The sequence below is a fragment of the Microcaecilia unicolor genome, chromosome 3 (genome assembly GCF_901765095.1).
Source record: "Microcaecilia unicolor chromosome 3, aMicUni1.1, whole genome shotgun sequence".
In the NCBI taxonomy this organism is placed as follows: Eukaryota; Metazoa; Chordata; class Amphibia; order Gymnophiona; family Siphonopidae; genus Microcaecilia; species Microcaecilia unicolor.
This window is the reverse complement of record NC_044033.1, coordinates 189473788-189484734: the sequence shown is the minus strand read 5'-3', so window position 1 is coordinate 189484734 and position 10947 is coordinate 189473788.

The window sequence follows — 10947 nt, the reverse complement described above, 5'->3', positions numbered from 1 at the left end:
ACATGCAGTAGAACATCTTTTTGGTTGTGTTGTTTGCATGGGTTTCGAGCGTTAGGTGGCAGTCGATAGTAACTCCAAGGATTTTTAACGTTTCTGAGATTGGAAGGTTTAGTTTTGGTGTATTTATAGCGGTAAATTCATTCGTGTTGTATTGGGAGGTAAGTATCAGGCACTGAGTTTTTTCTGCATTTAGTTTCAGACGAAATGCATCTGCCCAGGTATTCATGATGTGTAGACTTTGGTTGATGTCGTTGAAGATTTCTTTGATGTCTTGTTTGAAAGGGATGTATATTGTTACGTCATCGGCGTATATATATGGGTTGAGGTTATGGTTTGATAGGTGTTTTGCCAAGGGGATCATCATTAGGTTGAAGATGGTTGGTGAGAGAGGTGATCCTTGTGGTACTCCACATTCAGGTGTCCATGCGGCAGACATGGCTGAATTTGATGTGACTTGGTATGAACGCTGGGTTAGGAACCCCTTGAACCAGTTTAGGTTCAACGACATCTAGATCTTTTTCTTGGGTGTTGACCACCAAGATAGACCCTAGCATCAGGTAACTCTGATTCGGATTATTCTTTCCAATGTGCATCATCTTGTATTTGTCCACATTAAATTTCATCTGCCATTTGGATACCCAGTCTTCCAATTTCCTAATGTCTTCCTGCAATATTTCACAGTTCACACGTGTTTTAACAACCTTGAATAGTTTTGTGCCATCTGCAAATTTAATCACCTCACTAGTCATTCCGATTTCCATATCATTTGCTGTGACTCAAGCAAGACCAAGGAATCATGATCCTGATCGCTCCATATTGGCCCAGGCAAATCTGGTTCCCTCTTCTTCTAGAAATGTCCTCCAAAGAACCTTGGAGATTGAAGTGTTTTCCAACCCTCATCATGCAGAATAAGCAAGGGATCTCTTCTACATCCCAGCCTCCAATCTCTGGTCCTCACAACCTGGATGCTGAGAGCTTAGAATTTGTTTCCTTGCAACTCTACCCTCCTAGGCCCATTTTGATCTGTTCCAGGCTGCACTCTCACACGGTTGTATATAGTTTCAGGTTAATTACTATTTTGCCCTCACCATTGTGAGGTCCAATTGACCTATGGTTGTTGATTTCAGTGAGACTGGTAGCTAGGGATTTCCACATGTAAGAATATGGCCTGCTTGTCCTTAGAAAAAGTGAAGATACTACCTGTAGCAGGTATTCTCCGAGGACAGCAGGCCATTCATTCTCACATACTCTCCCATCTCCCCTTGGAGTTGTCTCCTATTTGGTAGAAATATTATTGTACTGTGGATCCTGCGAACTTGTGACAGGCAGGAAGGCAGTTGTGCATGTGCTGTGGGGATACAACACATGCTTCTAAAGCTGCATTAGCTTTATTCCTCCACCGCGCAATGTGGATGACATCACCCACATATGAGAATGAATGGCCTGCTGTCCTTGGAGAATACCTGCCACAGGTAAGTATCTTCGCTGTTCATCGTGGACATCCTACAGTACGTCGACATAGAAGATACTTTTAATCTAATTTCCTGAACCCAACATAAGAGCCTTGAGGCAGAATAAAGCAATATCTCATTAGGAAGCTAGTCTGGAACTAAACCATATACAATTTTTTAAACAAATAGCAGTAACTTAAAATCTAGCCTTGCACTAACTGGCAGCCAGTGTAACTTAATCAAAAACGGCGATGCATGCTCAGAGCAGGAATGGAATTGTGAAATACAATCCTACTTTATAAAATACACCCAAACACACACAGAGTACATATACATGTTTGCACCTGCCCCAGAGCAGGAATAGAATTGTAACATACAAACCTACTTTAGGAAATACACCCAGACACACACACAAGCATTTCTGCACCTGCCACAGAGCAGGAATAGATTTGTGACCAGACGCATAGCCAGACCTCAACTTTTGGATGGGCTACTGGGCAAATTGGGTGGGCACATGTAGTCTCTGCATCTCCCCCCACCACCACCACCACTCAGCGTCAAGAAAAAACATTAAATACCTGGCTGGTGGGGATCCCCAAGCCCCACCTGCTGCAGAGGTCCTCTGAAGACAAGAACAGTTTCCTCTCCTTCTTGCTCCAGTTGGCGGCACTGTGCACATGCTGCTGCTACTCTGCCCCCATGTGCATAATTGTTTTTTGCGCATGTGCAAAAACTGAGCATGTGAAGCAGGGGGAGGCCAGCGGGACAGCAGCGCATATAACATGCCACCGGCTGCAGCAAGTAGGAAAGGGAGCTCTTCTTGCCGCCGGAGGACCTCTGCAACAGGTGGGGCGCTAGAATTTTGGGCAAGCCTGCATCCAAAGTGGGTGAGCCCAGGCCCACCCGAACCAACCTGTGGCTATGCCACTGTTTGTGACATATAATCCTACTTTAGAAAATACACCCAGACACACAGAGAGTACACATGCATGTTTGCTCCTGCCTTAGAGCAGGAATGGAACTGTGACATACAGTCCTATTATGTAAAATATACCCAGACACACACAAAAGTCAATTTTATGAAATCACATAGAAGTCTGGATTGCCTTTTATAGGCACCCTGTAAAATTGCCCCATATCCCCTGGATTCTATATAGCTCCTCCTACGTTGCCCAAGCAAATGTGGTCTTATTCTAGATTTCCGCGTACAACTTGATTAGCTAACAAGCCAATCAGTGCCGATAATTGCCAATTAACAATCAATTGTTGATACTAATTGGCATTAATTAGAATTTATGCACACAACTGTCTAAGCGTATTCTGTAAAGTAATGAGCATAAATTCTAAGGCAAATAGCTGAAAAGGGGTTTGGCCATGGGCATGGAATGGGTGGGTCATGGGCGTTTCTATAAAAAATTCAAGTTATAGAATACACCTGGTCCATGCCTAATTTAAGCGTTGGCGTTTACACCAAGTTTTACATGTCATTACTGCCTGTGATTAGATTTAGTTGCATGGACAGACACTAGGCATATTCTATTTAATTTAATTTAATTTAATTTATTGCATTTGTATCCCACATTCCCCCACCTATTTGCAGGCTCAATGTGACTTACATAGATTTGTTAATATTGTCATTTCAGGATATCAAATCAGATACAGTTAGTAATGTGTAGCGATTAGGAGGGGAAGAAAGAAGAAGGAAGAGAGTGATTAGGGTAGTTATAGAAGGTAGGCGTTCATAATTGAGTGGGTCGGTGAGGTGACTTAGTGAGGCTGTAGGTTCTCATTGTAGGCTTTGATGAAGAAGAATGTCTTCAGAGATTTTCGAAAGATAGTTGTTTCGTTGATTGCTTTCAAGTCTATAGGTAATGCATTCCATAACTGCGTGCTCATGTAAGAGAAGGTAGAGGCATGCATCAGCTTGTATTTAAGTCCTTTGCAGCTGGGGTAGTGCAGGTTGAGAAATTTGCGGGATGATCTTGTGGCGTTTCTGGGAGGTAGGTCTACGAGGTTTAGCATGTAGATTGGGGCGTCTGCGTGAATGATTTTGTGTACAATCGTGCAGATCTTGAACGCAATGCGTTCCTTAAGTGGGAGCCAGTGAAGTTTCTCTCTTAGGGGTTTTGCACTTTCATATTTAGTTTTTCCAAATATGAGTCTGGCGGCGGTATTCTGGGCTGTTTGGAGTTTTTTGATATTCTGTTCTTTGCAGCCAGCGTAAAGTGCGTTGCAGTAGTCCAGATGACTTATTACCATTGACTGTACCAGGGTACGGAAGATGTATCTCGGGAAGAAAGGTTTTACTCGTTTGAGTTTCCACTTGGTGTAGAACATCTTTTTTGTCGTGCACCTAAATTTAGACGTACTTTATAAACTATGCCTAGGCGTTTTTCTTTTCCGCACAAATATTTTAGGCGTGATATATAGAATCTAGCCCTATATGTGTTTGTGCAGTGATGTATGTATCTAGTATGTGCTACACAAACCATGATAATAGTAATAACAGTGATGAAGTTGGTATCAAGTACAGTCAGCCGAGCAGAAAAGAGAAAGGCTGAGTCATTCAGCTTTGTCCGTTGAATCTAGAGGCATTGATTCATATACAGTGGTGCCTAATGAAGTCACTGATTCAGGTTGAGGGCAGCCCCTGCTTAAATGGTATTTTCCACTGCTCCTCAAAATACAGATTCCTATTGGTAGAATTCAGGATATAACTGGGCAGTGAGTGGAAATGCTTAGTAATACCAAGAGAGGGAAGGAGAGTGTGCGGGTATAGGTGAAATTGATTTAGTTCCCTGTCTGTATAACCTAATACTCCTAGGGGGAGGGGGGGTTCATGGAGCACATGCCTTGGAAAAACTAGATGAGTCAAGTGGGAGAAGTGTGAATGCTGCGGGACACTTCCCCAGTGGCGTAGCCACAGATGGGCCTGGGTGGGCCGGGGCCCACCCACTTAGGGCTCAGGCCTACCCAACAGTAGCACATGTTTAGCGGTAGCTGGTGGGAATCCCAAGCTCTGCCAGCTGAAGACTCCCCCCTGATGGGAATGAAAATGCTGCTCTCCATAATACTGGCGCCTGTGAATGCTCAGTTTTCAGAGCATGCCTGCTGCAGACTACCAAGGTGGAGAGAAGCATTTTCCCACCAGCTGAGATATTGTTTTGGTGGGGGGAGAACATTTGGTGCCCACCCGTGTCTTGCCTAGGCCCACCCAAAATCTGCTGTCTGGCTACGCCCTTGCCCTTCCCAATACAGAAAGGAATGGAAGCAACTTGCAACCTAGGTCAGCAAGCCAGGTGCACAGTGAAATCCCTCTTGGAGGTGAAAAGAGATCCTCTGTTCTAGGAGACAAGAAATTAGCCACACGCACAGATCCCTTAATGTTTCCATTGGAAAGAAAAGAGGCTGGCACGGTTCTGCTTAAGGAGTTCTTTTCTGCAAACTTTATCATAAAAATGGATAATTGTAACAAGTCAGTGTTTCCTGTGGAATAAAACCTGTTTATCTACTGCCTTGTAAATATAGTCAGGCCCATTTGGATCCCATCCTGTGGAGCAGTCTACTGTTACTGGGAGTTGCCTAACAGTAACTCCCACTGTAGCCACAGCGAGAATATTTCCTTTCCACTGAGTTTGAGTTTCCACCCAAGGTCCACCACAACAACCAATTGGCCTAACAGAATCAAAACCCTATATCTGTTCAGGCCCACTGCTACAGCATTTATATCTGCTGAACAAACCCCAGTAACAGATTCAAGCTAAACTGTGACTGTGAAACACCACTCAACTCTTCAGGTTTAGCCCTGTTGAACAAATCCAGAGACAGTGATTTCAAATAGAACAAGCTGAACAATTACCTGGGGCCCCATTGGCAAAGCGGATTAATGTCATTGAGGTGGAGCTGCAGTGTGCTTGGCTCTGGCTGGGCCCCAGGGCAGGATTAAAGCATAGGCATAGTAGGCAAATGCCTAGGACCCAAATGTTTAGAAAGGGCCTTCTCAGGTTTGCTACTTCAATTGTTATCCTGGTAAGTCAGCTGTGGTAGAGAGTGGGAGGACGACCAGAGCCACCACTGCCCGCAGAGGCCCGTCTGTTCTCCCCACCTCCTGTGTACTGTGCTCCAGTCAGCAGGAGGAGTTGGCAAGCAGCACTTCTTACCTGCTGCTTCCTCTGATTTTCTTCAGCAGTCAGAACTATATGAGGCCCTATTTGTGGGAGTTTTAAAATATATTTATATTACAATGGGAGGCCCACAGTGCTTGTTTGCTTAGAGTCCACCAAAGAGTTAATTGGTCCTGCTGGGCCCATTCCTGTGCCCCAGTGTGTTTAACATTCACCTTGGAGCTTTTTCTTCCCCCGCCCCCCTACCACACCTTTTTTTCATCAAATGGGCATACCTCTTTGTATTCCCTTTGCTGATTCATATTTTAGAATTATCACTGTGTGCCTTATTATTTTCTAGATTTTAGTTGCATTCAGGGCTGGTGTTTGGGGAAGGGAGGCAAATAGGACAGCTCCTCTGGGCCCTACTGCTACAGAGATCCCTGACCTCCATGGCAGGGGCGTATCTGCGTGGGGCCACGATTTCGCCCTGGCCCCCCTCCCCGCCGTCAACCCTCACCCGCTGCTTACTTTTGCTGGCGGGGGGCCCCAACCCCCGTCAGCCGAGGTCCGACCCGCAGTCTTCATATTTCGTCTTCCTCTGACTCCTCCGTGGCCATGCTGTAAGTAACGCTGCTGATTCGTTGAATCCAGTTCGGAGTCTGACATCGCAGCACATTGTACGCGCGTACAACGTGCTGCGACATCAGACTCCGAACTGGATTCAACGATTCAGCAGCGTTACTTACAGCATGGCCACGGAGGAGTCGGAGGAAGACGAAATATGAAGACTGCGGGTCGGACCTCGGCTGGCGGGGGTTGGGGCCCCCCGCCAGCAAAGGTAAGCAGCGGGGGAGGGTTGACGGCGGGGGGGGGGGTGGAGAGTGGTGGCGGTGGCAAAAATGTGCCCCCTCTCTCTGGCTCTGGCCCCCCCTACCGCCGGATTCCAGATACGCCCCTGCTCCATGGTACAGCATCCCCTTGTCCCAAAGAGGTCACTAGAGCACCAGGGCACCACACTAAGGTAAAGGCGGGAAGGGGAGGATAGGATGCCCACCTGCCTGTCCGCCAGCCTGCCTGTTCATCCGCAAATCCAAACGGACAGACAGACAAAACCTGCCCGGTTGCCCAGCCATATCCTCAAAAATCCAGGCATCTTCTAGCTTTTGCCATCACCTTTTCTACCTGTTTGGCCACCTTAAGATCATCACATATGATCACGCCCAAGTCCCACTCCTCTTTCAAGCACAAAAGTTCCTCACCCCCTAAACTGTCCGTTCCCTCAGGTTTTTGCAGCCCAAAAGCATAGCCCTGCATTTTTGAGCATAAAACTTTAGCTGCCAAATTCCAGACCATTTCTCTAGCTTCACTATGTCCTTCCTCATAGCCTCAAGGGAGTGGAGGAGTGGCCTAGTGGTTAGAGCACTAATCTTGGAATCCAGAGATGGCTGGTTCAAATCCCACTGCTGCTCCTTGTGATCTTGGGCAAGTCACTTAACTCTCCATTACCTCAAGTACAAACTTAGATTGTGAGCCCTCCTGGGACAAAGAAGTATCTGAATGTAACTCACCTTGAGCTATTACTGAAAAAGGTGTGAGCACAATTCAAATAAATAAACATCTACACCATCAGGGATGTCTACTCTATTGCAGATTTTGGTATCACCTGCAAAGAGGCAAACCTTACCGGACAGCCCTTCAGCAATATCGCTTACAAAATGTTAAAAAGAATCGGCCCCTGTGAAGAAAAATAATTTGACACCTACATTTCTGTGCCAAGGGCATGTGTAAATTACAGAATACTAGCACTTATACAAGTAACCGTGACAGTCACACATGGAAGTGCTGGTTGGGTGCTACACAGTATTCTATAACTTTAGCACTCAATTCAGCATGTAAATGCAAGGGGGTAAGCACAGGGAGGGGTGCATGAGCAGGGAATGGGCATGTCTAACATTTATAGAATGCTGTATGGTATGTGCTAACATGCGGCATGGAGGAGTGTCACCATGGTGGGTACACCTAAATGTAGGCACATTTCTGCCAGCTTACACTAGTATTCTATAAAAATAACTTGACATGATTGCTTTTACAGAATAGTGCTTGATGTGCATAAATCTGGCGCTTAATTTCTAGCACCCAGTTAGAAAATTGCCCCATTACTCTTTATCTATTTTTCTTCGGATTTATGCCCTGATCTAGGTAAGGATTTACAGTCTTCTTTCTTTTCCTGGCAGAACTGGTTGTGTGCTGCAGCCTCTTGGTAACTTTCTCTGTTAGTCCACCCTCTCTGTTCCACACCTTCTCTATCTTGCTTGTGTCTTTCTCTTAATGTGTCACTTTCTGTTTTTCTTTCTCCCAAAATGTTTGTGTCTGTCTGCCTCGGTCTATGTGTCTGTCTCTGTTTCACTGATTCATTGCTGGTGCTTTTTTGTATATTAATTTCTCCAGCTTGGTTTTCACAGGGTTTTATAAGTAGTGATGGCATAATCTTGTTTTCATTAGATGCTGGCAAGGGAAACTTTCCCCTTCCTTTGGGCTTTCAGCAAAGCTGCTGTCAGCGCCTTCCGGCCAGGCAGGAGCAGGGTAGGTAGATGTTCCCTCTGAAGCTTTGGCTGCCTTTGTTGTGGTAGATAATTACAGCTCTTAGTCTAGGAGGAATGCTTTACAAGTCTGGTGGCACCCGCAGGTCGTGGATAGCCTCAAGCCACAGGGAAGGACTCTCAGCACACATGGTACAGGGAGAGTGGCTTCTGATGTCCTCACAGAGATGGTTAGAACATGGCTGCAAGAAAATCATTTCCCCAATAGCAACCCCCTCCCATCCTTCCACCACCTGTTTCTCCACTTCTGCATCATTCTTTTACTTAAAATCTCAAACACAAGTTAGTTTTTTTTTTAGAAGAGAATGGGAGATGGATGGGATCTACAGTGGAACCTGCTTTTCTCACAGCTGGATCTGATCTGCACTGAGGTTTGTGTTATCACAGCTGAATATGAATTTTTAGGCAGTAAAACAGTTAAATAAAGCAAAAACAATGAGTAAAAACATGTAAAAAATTACTTCAGTTTAATTTAGTTAACAGAAAGACAAAACATGAATTTTAATAAATTACCCTCCCTTCTCCCTCAGGATGGAAAGATGCTATACTAAGAACTTATAATAACCAAAACTTTGAGAAGGGGTAGTCATGGTAGACCAGAGTAGCAAAGATGACAGACGCCAGCAGGGCCTTCTAGACCAGGGGTGCATAAGTTCAGTCTTTGAGGGTTGAAAATACGCCAGGTGTTCAGCATAACCTCTACTGTATGCAAATCTATCTCATGCATATTCATTGGGAAAATACAGAAAACCTGGCCCATGTGCACCCCTGTTATAGACTAAGCAGTTTACGGAGGCATGTGCTTTTGAAGACAAGAGACCATCAGAAGAACTAAATTGTTGTCCTTGAAAGCTCATGCCTCCAGAAACTGCTTTGACTATAACAGTGGTTCTCAACCCAGTCCAGGGACAGAATGGAGGTAGTGCATGCAAATCCTTCTCATGCATATTCATTGTCGGTATCCAGAAAACCTGACTGGCTGGGTGAGTCCTGAGGACTGGGTTGAGAACCCCTTGTGTACACTGATGGTGTGTTAGAAATGACAGACTACAGGCTGCAGAAAAACAGACAGAACACATATTAGGTCCTTGGTCTTCACTCCCAATCCTCAGGGACCTTCAAGGGGTCAGGTTTTCAGGATATCCCTAATTAATATGCATGAGAAAGATTTGCATGCCTACTACCTCTAGTGTATGCAAATCTGTCTCATGCGAATTAGGGATATCCCAAAAACCTGGCCCATTGGTGGCCCTTTGAAGACTGGGAGTGAAGACCACTGTACTAGGTGTTTTCTGTCCTCAATTATTGAACTCTGGCTTTTCCTAAGATAACGTTTCTCAACCCAGTCCTCGGGACACATCCAGTCAGTCAGGTTTTCAGGATATCTACAGTGAATATGTGCAAGAGATCTGCATTGATTTGCATGCACTACCTCCACTGTATGCAAAGCTATTTCATACATATTCATTGCAGATAGCCTAAAAACCTGACTGGCTGGATGTGTCCCGAAGACTGAGTTGAGAGCCTCTGGTCTATAAGTTGCTTCCAGTTTCTTTCTTTACAGTAGAGAGCTGCACGGGAACAGAGACCACGGGAATCCCCCCAAGCCTATTAAGTCCACAGGAATCCCACAGGGATGGATGCAACTCCCTCGGGGTTCCCGCGGTGTTACCTTGATTCTGATCCGTCTCCGACCCATCCGAGTCCAACATGTCTGCCTTCTGCAACAGTCGCTGTGGTTCGCGTTCAACTTAAAAGTGAAACTCAGCAGAATGATGCACTGCAGCACGCTTTCGCTCCAATGGGACCCATGCCCTAAGTTGCGCAATCAAGGAAAGAGAATGCTATTGGACAGAGCCCCAGAATGAGGCTCGAAAACTTTCAACCCTCATTCTAGGGCTCCATCCAATAGCGTTCTCTTTCCTTGATTGCGCAAACACAGGGCGCTCCAATAGCAGTGAAGGTGTGCTGCAATGAGACATGCTGCTGAGTGAGCACGCAGGCTCCAGCCGTGTCCAGCACCAGTGTTTAAATATGCTGGAACTAGGCAGCGAAGGTCATCACACACCGGCAGAGGAAACAGGGTCAGCGAGGAACAAGCAGCAAAAGCAATGCTGGAGGAGGAGAGGAGTGAGGGGACAGAGGCAGCAAGCTGAGGTGACCAGAGGAGAGGAGGCAGTACTGAGCAGCACGTGATCAGAAGAAGCAGTAAGGGGACAGAGGCAGCGATCAAGCTGAGGTGACTGGAGGAGAGGAGGCAGCACGTGATCAGAAGCAGTGCTGGAGAAGAAGAGGAGTAAGGACACAAGCAGCGAGCTGAGGTGACCGGAAGAGAGCAGGAGGCAGTACGACCTGAGCTGTGGCACCTGAGGAGAAGAGAGGAGGCTGTGAGCAATTAGTCCTGACCCACAGCAGAGAATTGCAGGGAGGTGAGTCAGCTGATACATTTTTTTGTATATGCATATATGCAGTTTTCTTTCTTTCTGTAGTGGGAACTGGGAAATGGTTTTCTTTCTCTTGATCAGCTGGCTGTTTTTGTATCTGAGCTCCAGCTAAAGCATGCCCCCCTTTTGACTTTGGTGATGGTTTTTAGTGTGTTGCTGTTTGTCCTTTAAAGAGCTTTTCTACAAGTTGCATTGTAGGTTCAGGCAGGGCTCAGTGTCCAGCTGTCTGTATCTGTCACATTGTTATAGTGACATTGTACTGATTACACATGTTCGGGTAACTGATTTGCTCTCTTTTAGTTTGGAAACTTCTGGGTGTGTGTGTGTGTGTGGCGGGGGGGGGGGG